Source organism: Ceratotherium simum, chromosome X (assembly GCF_057802395.1).
Source record: "Ceratotherium simum simum isolate JZ-2026a chromosome X, ASM5780239v1, whole genome shotgun sequence".
Lineage (NCBI taxonomy): Eukaryota > Metazoa > Chordata > Mammalia > Perissodactyla > Rhinocerotidae > Ceratotherium > Ceratotherium simum.
The window spans coordinates 114,099,501-114,116,633 of NC_141940.1; the positions used below are offsets into that span (position 1 = coordinate 114,099,501).

At 44.3% G+C, this 17,133-nt stretch overlaps 1 protein-coding gene across 5 annotated transcripts in view; it reads left to right on the forward strand.

The window, feature by feature from the left end:
* The first annotated feature begins 9,049 nt into the window (after positions 1 to 9,049).
* ADGRG2 (adhesion G protein-coupled receptor G2) overlaps positions 9,050 to 17,133 on the forward strand; it is a 133,510-nt gene continuing 125,426 nt past the window's right edge. For 3 of the 5 annotated variants that reach the window (XM_087427655.1, XM_087427659.1, XM_087427658.1), the window contains exon 1: positions 9,050 to 9,625. The gene's annotated coding sequence lies outside the window, so the exon portion shown is untranslated. Of the gene's footprint in view, positions 9,626 to 15,774; positions 16,588 to 17,133 lie in introns of those variants that run through there. The other 2 variants (XM_087427656.1, XM_087427657.1) reach the window with 1 other exon arrangement.

Genomic DNA, 17,133 nt, shown 5'->3' on the forward strand with positions numbered 1-17,133 from the left:
GCAGTGTTCCAGAGTGTCCCTGGAAACTCTATTGAGTAGCCTGCTTTCTGATGATTTGCCCAGCCTGCCCTGGGGATGTGCTTCATCCAGAGGCAAATCTAAGAGAAGAAAAGCTCTGGCATGAATGTTTCTGAAGCCTCTTAGTCTCTCCTTCTCCTACTCTTGAGTATACAGATGGGCACAGTAGGGAGCAGAGCAAAGGATCAAGGGAAGTTGCTGGCACTACCAATTTTAGAGACTACAAAATTTTAAGAGTCAATATACACTTTTCCTTTGATAAAAAACAAAAATACCCAGAAGAAAAACAAAAGCATCACCTCCTCTCATGTAAATCCATGATTCACACATTCATTCATTCATCAATTATTTATTCAATATCTATTATGTGCCAGGTACAGGTCTAAGAACTGGGGACATAGCAGCAACAAAAATAGTTCGGAAAAAACCCCAAAACCAAAAAACATGGCCCTTATGGAACGTATGGAACTTACTGTCTGTCTTTTAGGGGAGGCAGACAATAAAAAACCCCAAATAAGTAACATGAGTTAGTTGGCAATTAGTGCTATGGAGAAAAAATAAAGCAGAGAAAGAGTAGAGAGAAAGCCAGGGGTGGTGAAGGAGGGAGTTTGAAAGTATAAATAATGACGGTGGTCAGGGAAGTCCTCACTGGAATCCAGTGTGGTCTTGGTCATCAACCCTCATGAAAGATCTCTTGAAGCTGGAAAGAGGAAGAAACTCAAACTATTGTTCAAGAAATAACTACTGATACCTACTATGGTATAGACAAGTGCTCAGCAAATATTCCATGTGCATCCCTACATTTCCCAGCCTTCCCTGCAGTTAAGTTGGAGCCATAGGACTAGTACTGGCCAATCGATTGTGAGCAGAAGTGATATGCATCACTTCTGGGCTGAGGCATTGAAAAGCCCAGGTGCCTCCTTCAGCCTTCTCTTCCCTGCCTCGGCCATCTTGGAGGCACATGTTCCTGAAGGCTTCCCTTTAAGATGGGGGAGGGTATCCTGTCCTGCCTCAGACTTCATGTGAGGGAGAAATACACCTTTGTGAAGTTAAGCCATTGAATTTTAGGGTTGTCACTGTAGCCAAGCCTAACTTTATTTGACAAATACATATACTATACCCAGATACAGGGATGAAGACTGTAGGGGAAAAAGGAAACAGCAGGGCTTGCTCTCAAAGTACTATGATACTCTAGCTAAAGACTAAAACTGTGACTTAAACTCAACATTCAAAGCTAGGAATCATCAGAGCTTAATGAATGGTGCAGACAATGAGGACTTTGGAAATTAAGGGGAGGGAAGGCCATCTGAAGCTGCCTGGCACCCTGGGGCTGGCAAATAGTTGTAGAATCCATAGAGGAGAGGGCAGAGGAGGCTTTGAAGAAGTAGATTTGCCCTTGAGAGAAGTGGGATTCAAAGAGGCAGAGGGTGCGGAAGGACAATGTAGATGAGGAGTAGAGCAAATGCAAAGATAAAGCTATGGGAATGGGCAGAGCGTGAGGGGATCCTGACTGGAATTGAGGATTTGCACACAGGACCAGGTTGAGGACAGGTCCCAAAGGGCTATGAATGCCAAGCCAAGAAGTCCGGGCTGGGTTCTGTGGTTGATAGGGAGTGTTGCAGACTGTCTAGGAGGCCAATTGGACCATTCACAATTGAGATGCAGGGGCATCTGTCAGGAAGTTCCTGCAGCATGTAGCTATGGGGGACTGAAGACTTGAACCAGGGAGAGGGGGTGTAGTGCCTCCCCCTTCAGAGTGAGGTCCACGGACCAGTAGTAACAGCATCACTTGGTAGAAATGCAGAATCACAGGCCCCACTCCAGATCTACTGAAACAGAAAGTGCATTTTAACAAAATCCCCAAGTGATTCGTGCACATTAAAGTTTGAGGAACACTAGTTTGGTGGACACCAGCTGATGGTCTACCCTCAACCCATTCTTTTCTTTTTTTTTTTTTTTTTTTTAAAGATTTTATTTATTTATTTTTCCCCCCCAAATCCCCAGTAGATAGTTGTATGTCATAGCTGCACATTCTTCTAGTTGCTGTATGTGGGACGCGGCCTCAGCGTGGCCGGAGAAGCGGTGTGTCAGTGCGCGCCTGGGATCCGAACCCGGGCTGCCAGCAGCAGAGCGCACGCACTTAACCACTAAGCCACGGGGCCGGCCCCATTCTTTTCTTCTCCTAGTTTTTTTCAGGCATTCACCTCTCCTTCACACAGCCTGTGTGACTCAGGGTACACTGATCCCATCCCTAGCTGCAGAGTTAGTCTGATGGGTCTACTCCAGTGGTTCTCTAAGTGTGGTTCCCATGCTAACATCAGCATCATTTGGGAACTGGTTGGAAATATACAATAGAAATGTCAATTCTCAGGCCCCACTCAAAACTCCTGAATTAGAAACTCTGGGGCTGGGGCCCTGCAATTTGTATATATATATTTTTTTATATTAGGAAGATCAGCCCTGAGCTAACATCCATGCCAATCCTCCTATTTTTTTTTGCTGAGGAAGACTGGCCCTGGGCTAACATCTGTGCCTATCTTCCTCCACTTTATATGGGACGCTGCCACAGCATGGCCTGACAAGCGGTGCATCAGTGCACACTGGGATCCGAACCCGGGCCACCAGCAGCAGAGCGCATGCACTTAACTGCTATGCCACAGGGCCGGCCCTGCAATTTGTATTTTAATAAGCTCTCTTGATGATTCTGATGCAGGCTTATATTTGAGAACCACTTGTCCTCAGCAATCATGTTACTCACATTCCTCTTGATAGTGATGGGTTCCTCAATCCAGGCTTAAGCCAATCAGTGTCTGGCATTCCCCTGGCAGCTGAATTGGCTCAGAAGTAGTCATGTGACCTACTTTGGCCCAATCGGGGAGATCTACCAGGATGCATTTAGTTTCCTCTGGATTCTCGGGTTATTTGTGTTGGCAAGGGGCCACACTCAGCTCTTCCCAAGTTGGAACACGTTCTCAGAAAGGGCTGGCCCACCGTCCTCATGTTGGTTGAGACTGAAGAGAAGGCTATTTATTCCACAGTTGGAGGAGAGTTTTTCCCTCTCCTTCCCCTTCTAGGACCCTGCTCCTTCCTTTACCCCTCCTGGTGGACACAAGCGACTTAGCCTGTTGCCTTCTTTGCTGCTGACTGCCAACACATGACCATGAGGGAAACCAGGCTGAGGGCAGAGCTGAAAGAATCACAGAGAAAAGGAGCCAGAGTCCTTGCTCTGGTCTTCCTGTTCCCTGAAATAACACATTTCCTTATGGTTTAAGCCAGTTGGATTTGTGGTTTCTTGTACTTATAGCCAAAAATGTCATAGCTACAGGTGAGACCGAGGAAGTATGGGGCCAATGAGTATACCAAAAATATTCTAGGATGATGAAGGATGCATTTAGTTAAGAGGCATTTTTTTTCCAACAAGTTTCCAAACACTAGACCCAGGCAGAATAACTGTTACAACTTCAAAACAGCAACTTAGGACAAATAAAATGGAGCATTACTTCATGCAGTGGGCCCCCAATTGGTGACTTAGCTAAAAAATACCCAAATTTTTTTAAAAAGGGAGAGGGACTTAGGGCATCTTCTTAGGTGAAATGAGAAAGGTAAAGTAATATATAAGATGAACCTGGAGTATATTGGGGTTCCAGAAGGTAAAGAAGTGCTCAAAAAAGGATGAGGACACAGAAGCCAACCTAAAAGAGCTCCCAAGGACTGAAGCTGAGACAGTTTGACAACAAAATAAATAACGGTAGCATTGGATTATAACCCACAGACTAAAATAATTACCCATGAGTCCATTCTGATACAAATAAATAATTGATTAAGTAAAGAAATAGGAGAGAAGGTACAGGTCTTCCTATGGAAGAATTCCAATGATTTAATGTAGAAGGAATGAAGGAAATAGAAAATCAGGTAGAACACCATAATAATCATTGTTGCAGGCATGATCCACTGGTGGATGCTAAAATTAGTGGGAGAAGGTTTGATGAGAAATAGAATATTTGCATAGTCTCAAAGTATCTTCTCTAAGGGGGAAAATGGACATATAAGGCAAACTAGGGTGCTATAGGGGTGCATCTGTCCAGAGTTTCCCCCTGAAATATGCCCTGTGGTTTCAGAGACAGATGAAACAAAAGATTTGATTTAAAATTGCATGAGTTCCTTCAAGAAACAAAAAGAGCCATCCCTGTTCAGAGACCTTCAATTAGGACTGAGCTGAATGTGGCCTGTCCCAGAGAGTTGTTTCCTGTCTCACTTCTGAAGAACGCAATGGGCTCATCTTTCTCCCCCAAATCTCTACTTCAACCCTCAAGGCCCTGGGATTGCTCGCTGCAGGTGGGGTGGTGATGAATTGCACAAGCTAATGCCAGTGTGCAGATCTACTGGGATGCATTTAGTTTCCTCTGGATTCTTGGGTTATTTGTGTTGGCATGGGGCCACGCTCAGCTCTTCCCAAGTTGGAACATGTTCTCAGAAAGGGCTGGTCCCACCATTCTCATCTTGGTTGAGGCCAAAGTCTGGTTTCATTTTTCATTAAACTGCCATTTGTAATTTTCATCGAACAGAATGACAACATGTCCAACTGTCTTTATTCAGTATTTTCACAAGAGAGAGCATTTTTGCCTCCCATGAGAACGTGTGATTTATTTGTCTCTGTCATTGTGCAATAGGTTCACCACCATTACAACTAGCGCAATGTTCTGAAGAAAAATTTTGCTGTATCACACGGTGACTTCACTCACATTGGCAATGATTGGTTTCTCACCTAAATCCACTAAATACCACGGGGGATGGAATCACAGTACCAGAGACTTCTCTGGTTTGATTGTGAGTGCCTGGAGAGCTGGGACCACCTCTTGCCCATCTTCATCTGCCCAGGGTCTGGCACATAGTAGGTGTGGCCGTCATCAGTGCTGTTCACCAAATACTTCTACCTTTCCACTTCCTAGATCCTTATAGGGCTGCATTTCCCAGCCCGCTATACCTGGGTGCAACTATGTGAACAGTTCCAGCTGATGAGTTGGGAGCAGAAGTGTTGCATGTCTGTCCTGGAGCATTTAAATGTTTGTGGTCCAGGGGTCTCTTTTCCTTCTAGCTCAGCAACCAGCAAAGTCTGAAAAGGTGGCTATTCGGTCAGCCTGGGTTCTTGAGTGACTGTAGTAAGTAGAGCCCCACTTCTAACCTATGATGAACACATAGTGTGAGTCAGACATAAACCTTTGTTGTGTTAACCACAGAGATTTTGAGAGTTGATTGTTACTGCAACATAACCTAGGCTATCCTCACTGATACTGTAGGCATAAAATAAATGTTTGTAGAATGAATGAATGACTTAAGCTAGAAGGGATTTCTGAGCAGTGGTAGCGCTAGAATTTCTATAAGGAGAAATTCAGGCATGGTAATCTGAATACAGTTGTGTGGGAAGTGGGGGCCATGTTGACTAGGGGACTTTTCTTGTTTTGTTTGTATAGTACACTGTTAGGTGCCTTTTATTTGTGGTGTTGGAGTGTTGATGGAGATTATGGGGGGCCAAAAACACCCCAAACCAACCCTTGGCACTACCACTGGAGTTTAGTTGGCCTCGTCGTCCCCTATGCATTTTACAAATGGGGAAACTGAGACTCATACTCAGTGTAGTCTAAGTCACTAAATCGATTAGTTTAGCAAAACTGGTAGACACCAACCCCCTCATTTCCTGATTCTCTGTCTGGTGCTTTTGCCATCTCAACGTTCCATCTTTCACATCTAGGCGTTAAGACAGCAAGAGTTGGGAGTCACACTCCGACTGATCGCAGTCCTGCCTCTACCACTTACTGGCTGTGGATCTTGGGAAAAGTAAAAATCTAACATGCCTGGCATGTAGTAAGTATAATGTTAATTATTATCATTATCATCATCATATTCCTCATTCTAGTTCCTCATCCCACTATCTTGACTTGCACACAAGTCTCATGTTCTCTTGGTGCTCATTTCCCTTGGAAAATAATGAATCTGTTTAAGATCATTGTGTGGTATATTTTTAGACTATTTGGCCACAGGTAAATTTGCATTTGAAGTTCTAAGGAGAAAGCTGGGCCCTGAGCACCGGTGAGCTGTCCTCTTCTGCCACCTCCCTTCACCGAGAGCCCACACTAAGGGGTCCACCAGTGGGAGGGGGCAGGGAGACAAAGACTTCTGCACTCCCTGCTCAGTCTGTGCCATGTTTCCTGATCGACTCATGCCTGGGGACCAACTCTATCACTGGCTAAAAGACCCTGTGGGGCAAGAGCCCAAATCTCCCACTCTCCAGTTGCTGGGACATCAGCCCACAGGCTGTGGATAAGAAGTTTTAACCACAAATCCTGGGCATCCACAGTCTTCCTTCATGTCACCAGACAGGGCCTGCATAGGAGGCGTGTGACCAGGACTGCCTCTCACAGAAAAGGCGGAAAGCCCCATGGCTGGAGGGCTGCGGGGGCGGGGGGACTTCTCAGTCCCAGCCTCTTTCCTCTTCTGTCCGTCCTGATGGCAGTTATGTTGATCTGAGAGTGTGTCAAGGAGAATGACAGTTTCACTGGAAGTGCATCAAAATACAAATTTCTAATTTTAGGCTAAGGAGTGTCTCATTTTTGTTTTTTAGACATATTTCCTTAAAGTGACTTTTTTTTTAACGGCAAGATTGTTCAAAAGAAAAGTATACTTATTTACTTTAGAATATCACTCTTACCTTAGAAAATCAAGCGACTTAATATGAACTATACATATTTTAGCTTTTTATTGAAGTAAAACCTACATAAAGTGCATGTACCATAGGTGAGCAGCTCAGTGAATTTTCACAAACTTAATAGATCCATGTAAGTAGCACCCCATAAACCCTCCTTATCCCCCTTGTAACTCCCTCCAGTCACCAACCCCCAATGACCACCACCCTGACTTCTAACTTTGTAGATTGGTTTTGTCTGTTTTATACTTCGTATAAATGGAATCACACAGTATGTACGATTTCGTGTCTGACTTCCTTCGCTCAATATTGTTTATGAGGTCGGTCTATATTCAGCATGGCAGTGGTTTATGCATCCTCATTGCTGTCTGGTATTCCATTTTGTGACTATACCACCACAATGTGTTCAATCCACTCTACTCTTGATGGACATTTGGGTAGCTTCCAATCTGGGGCTATTACAAATACACTGCTATGAACATTCTCGTTCATGTTCTTTAGTAAACACATGCACTCAGTTCTGTTGAGTACACACCTGGACGGGGAATTGCTGGACGTAGGGTAGTTGCATGCTTAATATTAACAGATTCTGGCAAATAGCAGTGTATGAGATTTCTGGTGGCTCTACACAATGTGAACGCTATTTTCAAATATATGCAAGTGTTCAGTTAATGCAAACAGAAACAATTTAACCCTTTGGAGTCACACTGAATCTGTTTATTAAAATATACTGTTTTTCCTCTCATAATAATTCTGCCTTGAACTTGTTATGTAACCTGGATGAGCTTCCCGACCTCCACTCCCCCTTAATCCAACCAGTCAAAAGTCTCTCTGAAAACACTTTCCATTCATTTATCCATCTAGAATGTTGTGTGTTAATAAGTTGGTATTAGCAAAACAAATTCAACCCCTGCTGCAAAGTGGAGTATATATCTTGCCTGTGTTGTGTCTAATATGGCAGTCAGCCAGGATGTACTCGGCAGAACTACACTTTATAAAGATCCTCTCTAGAGCCGTGAATGCAATTCAGAATCTAGAATTTTGTTTTGGCGGTAAAGAAAAATGGAATATTCTCCTGCAGGTTTTAACAAAGGAGAAAATGTTATAAACCAATGTTACTGCAATAAACAAAAAATTAAAAAAAAAAAAAAGAAAAAAAAAACAAAAAACAAAGGAGAATGGTGCTTTTAAAGTGATAACGCATTTTGCAAATATAGGAGTTATTTGACCATAAAGAGCAGGGCTGGAGAGGGTAGTGGGGGTGGGGGGCAGTAAAAGGAGCCAGAGAGGGAATTCAGAGTGCTTGTTTCCTGGTCTCTACAACTAACTCTTATTGTAGAACCGAGCCAAGCCCCCCTAGGCCTCCATTTTCCCATCTGTAATATGAGGCACTTTGACAAGCTGGTTAGGTGATCCATACGGCTCTAGTTTATAGAGCTGTAACTGGTTAGGAGCCCCTTTACAGCTCTAATTTTTATTCTATGACGATGCAGACGGAGGAGATGCTGTCAGACAGAAACCGCAGAGGGGACCAGGGACAACTCACTTCATATATCACCCCCTCACCCCCGCCCCCAGCAGGCAGAGCGCTGGGGATCCCAGTTTCTAGGTATCGGTGTAACATGTCCTTCATCAGATAACCATGGTGTTGAATCCTTTCCCAGGACTTTTTTCTTTTACCCATCTCTCCAAATCCCCCTCCGAATGGTCTGACATCTGATCGCTGCATCAGGAACATTGCGGCAGAGGGGCGACCTCGGGGTTCACCCATCACACTGCACCGCGCTGAAAGTGGTGGGACAGGCATCTGGGTACCAGGGCGACCCCTAAAGGTGAGCGGCTGGGTCTGGAGATTGGGGTCCCCGAGGAGCGCGCCGGACCGGACGCCGGGCATCCGAGGGTCTCGCGGTCCAGGGATTCCAGAAGCTCCGCGGGGGCTTCTGCTGGGGTGGGGTGGGCCACCCTGTCCGCGGCCCCCACTTCTCTCCCTGCCCTCCGGCACCGAGCTCCCCGCAGGGCTTCGGGCCGCAGCGCTGCTCGCTCGCACCCTCCTCCCTCCGCGCCCCGCCCGCTCCCCACCACCGCGACCAGCCTCGCCGCCGCCGAGCGCCGGACGCGCCACGCCGCGCCGGGCAGCTGGAGAGCGGGCGGGCGAGTGGTCCGGGAGTGCCGGGGGCGGCGCCCAGCCCGCGGGAGGGAGGAGGAGGGACGCGGCGGGAGGGAAAGGGGAAAAGGCGGGCGGGAGGGCGCCAGCAGCCAGCCCGTCGGCGCGGACCGGCAGGTAAGCGCGCGGTGCCGGGATGGGTCTGTTCCTCCGGGCTCCTGAGACCCAGCCTGGGGAGCTGGCGAAGGGCGCGGGAGGCTCGGGCGCGGCGCGTGGACCTGGAGGGCGACGGGACAGCGGGGCGAACGCTCCCTCCGCCCGGTTGCGGCTCTGAGCCGGGGCCAGGGCCACCCTGAAAGGCAGAGAGCTCTGAGCTCTTGGGGCCGGCACCCCGACAGTGGGAGAGTGCGCGCCGTGGGAAGGGGGGGCTCCGGCGACGCGTTCTCCGAGCGAGGGGACCTGTGTATTCAAAAGCCTCAAAGGGACTCAAACTCTTCCCACCTCCGGGAAACGGAACCGCGAGTTTTGTTCGCGCGGGCGGTCTTCGAGACGCGACTCGTGGGGACTCAGTTTACCGCGCCGGGCAGTGGGTGCGGGGGACCCTGCGGAGCGCGAACGCGCCCCGGACCCTGGACGGCTTGGCGCAGCACCGCCTGGTAGGACCCAGAACAGGTGGCCCGGGGCGCGGCGGGATGGAGCGGCAGCCCGAAGCCTGGGAGTGAGCATGGGAGAAGGAGGAGGCTGGAGGTCTCCGGTGAGCGCATTTCGACAGGGACTTGCCTTTTCGAGGCCCCGGAACTAAGGTGAGGAGGAGAAGGAGAGCTCCTGCCCCCCCCCCCCCCCAACCAGATAAGGCAGGCGGCAGAGGTTTTCCGTGGCTGTGTCGACAGTGACACTTCTTAGTATGTACTGTTCACACGAATCCCCTGGGGATCTTGTTAAAATGCAGATTCTGATTTTGTAGATCTGGGGTGGGGCCCTGTCTGCATTTCTAACAAGCCCCCAGATGATGCTCATAGTACTGCTCCGTTGACCACGCTTTCTATGGCAGGCTCTGCAGAAGTACTTTTTTGTCCAACAGGCTGAAAAACCTTAGGAAAAGTGGGAGATTGGGAGAGGAGGTCCTAAGACTTGATAATCCCACCTCCACCCCAACACACACATTAAAACGATTGCTCCTCATTTAGCAGCAAAATGCTTTACTTGTCTTACCAGCTTACTAGCCAAGTACATTATCTGACAGTAGAGCTGGTTTCATGGGCATGCAAACTGTATTTGGTTTAATGTTCTGTTGTCGCTGTCAAAATTCTTAATAATTTTTGAACAAGGGGCCTTGCATTTTCATTTTGCACTAGGCCCCACAAATTATGTAGCTGATTCTGTCTAATAGTTACCACAGGCAGAAAAAGGACCCATTTCTTTGATCAAGGTTCAGAGCTGGTGCGTGATGGAAAGCAGTTTATTGGGAAAGACTAGCTAGATGTTGCAGCTCCTCTAATCTTTCTCAACCTTTCTTGGCTATTTTAAGAGGTAAGCCTATGAATATAACCTCAGTTATACATGGTATGCCAATATTTATTGCTTTATCAATGTTAATAATTAACTGTTTATTAAGAGCTTAATTATTAATATGTACAATACAATTAAGTTTGATGTTATAATAATTTGTAAATTAAGTGACAAAGTGAGTGTTATTTCCAAAGGATTTGGGGAATCCTTTTTAGTGTCTCAAAGTTTTGCTTAGTTAAGATCTAAAATGAGCTGGACATTGCTTGGTTTGCTTTTAACAGCTCAAATGCAAAGCTGGAAAACAAAAAGTGGCCAAATTTTGTAGCTGTTCAGGGGTATTGTTTTACAGGGCCTCAGTGCCGTGCCAGGCAGGATCGGATTCCCTCTGCTTTTATCATTCCCACATCCCTGCAAGGTGACTTTCATTAAAAGGGGGATAGAGTAGATTTCCCTATTGAAAAACACTGAAGAAATGCAGGGCCAGCATCGGTGTTTTCTGTGAATAATTCTTGCCAAAACCCCACAGATTCCAGGTGTGTGTGCTTTTCTTAAAAAAAAAAAAACTGTTGGAAACACAGAAAAGAAAAAAACTTGAACTTGAATTGTGGATATGATTTTGTTCAGCAGAGGGAGAAAAAGGCTGAGAAGTGGGATTTCATTGGCGGGTTTGGCAGGGTAAGGAGAGCTGCTGTGTTTTTGGTACCATGAACAGCCTTCCAGAAATGGCAAAGTGAGTTTGCTCAGGTGTTAGGGAGAGCGGGTACAGAAGCTGCTTGTCCATGGCCAGCTGGCGCTCTGGTGTGGTTGTGGTGTGGCTGAGTCTGGTTTGGGACTCAGGGGGACATAGCTACGTAGGTTCCTGGTGCTTTCACTGCTCACATGAAACGGACAAACACATTTTTCCATTTTGCTCCCTGAGAGTGCCAAGTCACTTTCAAATACACGCTACAAACTGGGAAGAGCACCATTACATTTAAAAAAAAAGAGGGAGGAGAAGGTGTTTCTGTGAGGTTAATGCTGAAGACAAGAGATATTCTGCCTTTAGTAAAAACCTGCGACCTGGTTTCTATGCCTCACTGAGGAAGGCTTTCCATACCTCAAGATAGAGAAAAAAATTTTCTTTTAGATGTTTATGGTTTTAAAAATATGTGGGTCTTTAATCTGCATGAAACTTATTTTGGGGGCATGGTATGAGGTGGGGGGGATTTGGAAGTTAAGAAATAGGCTAAACATTTGGGGAAAATTAAAATAAAATAAATTCTCTCAAGCAAATAAGATTCTGTGAACACTGTTCCATTTTATGTCTTCTTAATTAATTCTTGAGTTGATTCCATGTTCTTAAAATTGAGGTAAAATTTATTTATAACAGTCACTCTTTTAATGTAAAGTTCAATAAGTTTTTACAAATACATATAGTCATGTAAAGACCACCATATCAAGATACAGAAGAATTTCATCACTCCAAAAAATTCCTTATTGACACTTTGTGGTCAACCCTTCCCACCACCCTTAGCCCCTGGCAACCACTGATTTGTTTTCTGTTGCTATAAATTTGTCTTTTCCAGAATGTCCTGTGAATGGATTCATACACCATGTAGCCTTCTGAGTCTGGCTTCTTTCACATAGCATAATGCATTTGAGATTCATCCATGTTGCTGTGTGAATCAATAATTTGTTCCTTTTTATTGCTGAGTAATATTCCACAGTTTGTTTATCCATTCACCAATTTTGGGAGATTATGAATAGGGCCAATATAAACATTCACATACAGCTTTCTGTGTGAACATAAATTTTTCATTTCACTCAGGTAAATACCTAGAAGTAGGATTCCTGCTGTATTATATGGTAAATTTAACTTTATAAGAAACTGCCAAGCTTTTCCCAAGTGGCTGCACCACTGTGCATTCCCACCAGCAATGCATGAGAGGTCCAGTTGCTTGGCATCCTCGTCAGCACTTGGTATTGTCGATTTATTTTATTGCAGCCATTCCACTGGGTTTGTGGTGGCATCTCTTTGTGGTTTTAGTTTGCGCTTCCTTGATGACTAATGATGTTAAGCATCTTTTCATGTGCTTCTTGGTCATTTGTATGTCTTTTAAGAAATGTCTGGGTTTTTTTTATTGTATTGTTTGTCTTATTGTTGAATCATAAGAGTTCTTCATATATCATATATCTGGATACAAGTTCTCTGTCAGATATATGCATTGCAAATATTTTCTTTTAGTCTGTGGCTTGCCTTTTCATTTTCTTTCTTTTTTTATTGTAGTAAGAACATTTAACATGAGATCTACCCTCTTAACAAATCTTGAAGTGCACAATACAGTATTGTTAACTATAGGCATAATGTTGTACAGTAGATCTCCAGAACTTATTCATCTTGCATAACTGACACTTTTATACAGTTTCACAGTTGAACAGTAACTCCCCATTCCTCCTCTCCCCAGCCTCTGGCAACCACCATTCTACTCTCTCCTTCTATGAGTTTGACTATTTTATTTGACTTATAACTCATATAAGTGGAATTCATGATGTTTTTTGAAGGGCAGAAGTTTTAAATTTTGATAAAGTCCAATTTATCAGGGTTTTTTCCCCCTATGGATAGCACTTTTAGTAGCCTGTCTAATAAATCTTTGTCTATGTCAAGTTTACCAAGATTTTCTCTTGTGCTTTCTTCTAGACATGTTCTAGTTTTATCATTTACATGTAGGTTTCTGACTTCATTTCAAGTTAATTTTTGTATGGGTCAAGGTTCACTTTTTTCCATATAGATAGGCAGTTGTTCAATACCATTGGTTGAAAAGACTGTACTTTTCCCCTATTGTATCCCCTTGGTCTCTTTGTCAAAAATTAATTGACTGTATATGTGTGGGTTTATTTTTGAACTCTATTCTCTTCCATTGATGTGTATGTCTATCCTTATGCCAATACCACACTGTAAGTCTTTCACATTCTTGTTAGGTGAATTCCTAGATTGTTTTGTGTGTGTAATTTTTATTACTTTTGGACATTGTATCCTTTTTTTTCCATTTCATTTTATAATTTCTATACTGTTGTATAGAAAGGCTATGTAATTTTTTTGTAAGTCTATCATATCCAAGCCGTCTTATTGAACTTTTATTAGTTCTCATAGTTTTCCAGTTGATTTTCCTGGAGTTTCAAGGTAGAAAATCAAACTGCCTGCAAATGGCAATAGTATAGGGATTCCCCCCCACACCCCAATATTTTTTCCTCATTTTATTTGCTTGCCTTTGGCTAGGCTTCCCTCTAAGACACTGTTGAGGAGGAGTTTCTGATCTGGGTGGGAATCCTTCTAATAGTTTACCACTAGGTATTATGCTTGCTGTAGAGTTCTGGTAATTACCATTATTACTTTCAGGAGGTTTCTTTCCATTTTTAGCTTTTAAATGTCTAAAGTTTAATTTAAAAATTTCTTGCTCTGCTTGAAATTTTTTTTTCATTGAAAGCCTAACAGTTTTGAGGTGAGTCAGTCTTCCTGGCTTTGGAGGGTCATGTTTTGATCTCCCTGGAGGAGAAGATAGTGAAGTATAAGTCAATTCGTTTTATTTAGACTATGAAGAACCTACTATTGGAGCTCTTTTATAATGTTCTCATTTGGGGGGATGCCAGGTACAGCACTTAAGGGAGAGAATAAAGGGACAGCTTGTAACCTACTTACGCATAAATAAGGTAGCTTTTTATAGTGTTTTTCAAGTTTTCCTGCCCACTATTCACAGTGAGAAATACATTTTCTAATTCAACTCAGTATGAACATACCTATGTATAGTGTGAAACAGAATCTCACAAAGTATTATGCATTTTTCCTTGGTGCCACGTATTCTGATATTTTCAGTTCTCTCCATCTGTTCTATTTCATTTTAAAAGGATGAACATGACCCTCTAAACTGGTTTGACCACTCTTTCCTAAAACACTGTTTTATAAAACTGTAGTTTCTAAGCCCCAAATGGCTGAACTGTGTTCAAGACAGATTCATTTTATATCAGATCCTGCTATGATGCAAAGTGAGTTCGTTTATAATACCCTGAGATAATCGGAGCTACCCACATTTCTCTCTTGAATTACTGTGTAGCCTCTAAACCAGCCTCCCAGCATCCACCCTTGACCTCACAGGATAGCCAGTAAGTGCAGTCTTGTAAACCCACTGCTCAAAACCCTCTATCACCTCTACCACACTTAGAATAAATCCCCAGATCCTCACTGTAGCCTCTGAGGCCCTATAGGGTCTTTACCCCAATTCCTCACACATTTGTCCAAACACTCCAGCCTCCTGGCTGTTCCTCGTGCAAGCCAAGCATTTGCCTGCCTGCCAGCCTCTACATTTGCTCTGCTACCTTCCTGGAGCACCATTTCACCAGATATTCACATAACTTGTTCCCTTGTTTCATCTGGGTCTTTTCTAACCCTCATTTTAAAACAGCATTCCCCACCTACCACTATAAATGTCCACCCCCTCATCTGACTTCTGTTTTTTTGGTAACACTATTATCTACAATTATATTGTTTAATTATTTGTTGACTGATTCCATGTCTTTTTTTCCCCTGCCAGAATATAAGTTCCATGAGGGCAAGCGCTTTGTGTATCTTGCTCACTGTTGTATTCTCAGGATCTAGAACAGTGGGGGCAGAGTAGATGCTCAATAAATATTTGTCAAATGGATGAATGAGTGCACCTAGAATCTAGAACAAATCAAGCACTGATCCTAAGAGAAATTCTGCCTTTCTGTTCAATTTTAGTGTGGAAATTTCTTTAGGTTAAGCATGGAGTATATTTTAATGTAAGCAGTTCATTAATCAACAGCCATCTGGTATCCACTACATTTCTGACTCTGTGATAATAATGATAGCTAATAGCTAATATTTATTGAGCAGGCACTGCTCTTACTACTTTACATGTGTTAACTCATTTAATCCTCCCAACTTCTTGAGGCAGGTACTATTATTACCATTTTACAGATGAGGAAACTGAGGCACAGAGAGGTTAAGTACCTTGTCCAAGGTCATACAAAATGTTAAGTAGTAGATCCAGTGTTTGAACACAGACCATCTGATTTCAGAGCCTGTGTTCTTAACCACAATTCTCATAGCAACAAGGCGTATACACAATTCCTGAACTTTATGAACATGTAGTGTTTATGGCCTTTGTTCCCTTACCATAGTGGTTCTCAACCAGGGCCAATTTTGCCCCCCTGGGGACATCTGCCAATGTCTGGAGACATTTCTGGTTGTCATGACTGGCACGGGGTGGGGGGAGAGGTGCTACTGGTATCTAGTAGGTAGAGGCCAGAGATGTTGCTAAACATCCTATAATGCACAGGACACCCCCCCCCCCGCCCTGCCCCTCTTACTCCCCAACAAAGAATTATCTGGCCCGAACGTCCATAGTGCTGAGGTTGAGAAACCCTGCCTTAGCACAGTAGTTCTGATAGCTGGCTGCCCATTGGAATCACTTGGGGAGTTTTCAGAATAAATAACGATGTCTAGGTCCAGTTCGTGATGTTAATAAACCTCACATGCACCCTCAGCAGTGCCTGACAAGCCTCCCATGCTGGCAGAGTGGGTTTGCTTTTCTAGTCTCCAAAACAACTGTTTGACACTGAGGGGGGATCAGAATTGGCCACCCCAAAATGTGTCTCTTTGGCATGAAGATTATTTTGGGCTAACGAGGATTATTACTTTTAAAAACTGCAGACATGGGAGAAGCTCTGAAAAGTAGAATTTACCCTTTGTAAGAGACATTTATATTTGTAAGGGAAATCTCCATCTGTTCAGGTATCTCCCTCTCTGTACCAGGAAGAGGGGGCGATGACCTTATCTCTAGAAACTCTTATCAGTGCAGAAGGCAAGGACTTAAATCTGCATAATAACCTTACTCTTGTTTACCGTGCTTTTCTGGTAATCTCCCATAACTGACTCCTCCCACCCCAACATCCTCCTTTGTCTTTGGCTGAAGATGGTATTTAAGATGAGAGTCTCTGCCATTTTGGCCAGTTGCCCAGTTTCCTGGGTCTCTCCCATGTATACATGTTATAAAGCTTTGTTTGATTTTCTCCTGTTATGCTGTCTCATGTCAATTTAATTCATACCCCAGCCAGAAGGACCCAGAGTGGGTAGAGGATATGTCTTCCTCCCCTACAGTTTGGTGACTTGGATGGGATAAAACTTCACTCACTGGACGCTCTTCGCTCCTGAACTACTGCAGCCAAGAGATCCTGGACCCCTGACAAGATCCGGCAGGAGGTAAAAGAGTTCTTACCACGTCAGTCTCCCAGATCTCTGCCTGCAGGGTCCAGTGGGAGCCAGAGTGGTCAGTTTTTTTCCTTTTCTAATTTTGGATTAGCAGGAGAAAATATTGGTGAAGCTAGCTTCTTGGACTCAGCAACTCTAGGAAATCTGGTTGAGTACTCATTGGTTGTAGCTCCTTTTCCTCCCAGAGATAGTAATTTTTCCTTGTCTCTGTCGTTTTTTGTTGTTTGTCATAAGACACAGGCATCTCTATTTGCCGGTTGTCTGGGACTACGCACATGAGGTAAAAGCTATTGCTAAGGGCATCTTGGAAGCCCCAAAGACTGCAAATTTGGTGGGTGTGAGTGGAGCAGTTAAGAGCCACTAGGGCACTCACCACCTCACAAAGTGTCCCTTGAAAGGATGAGTTAGGTTACAGAATGGGGTAGATGACACAGGTCCCCCACCAACTTCAGGAAAATGTCCGTGCGATGACGAGGTACTCTGTAAGGCACACACGATCCCCAACCTTGCGGCACTTCCCTCCTAGGTTCTGGCTCC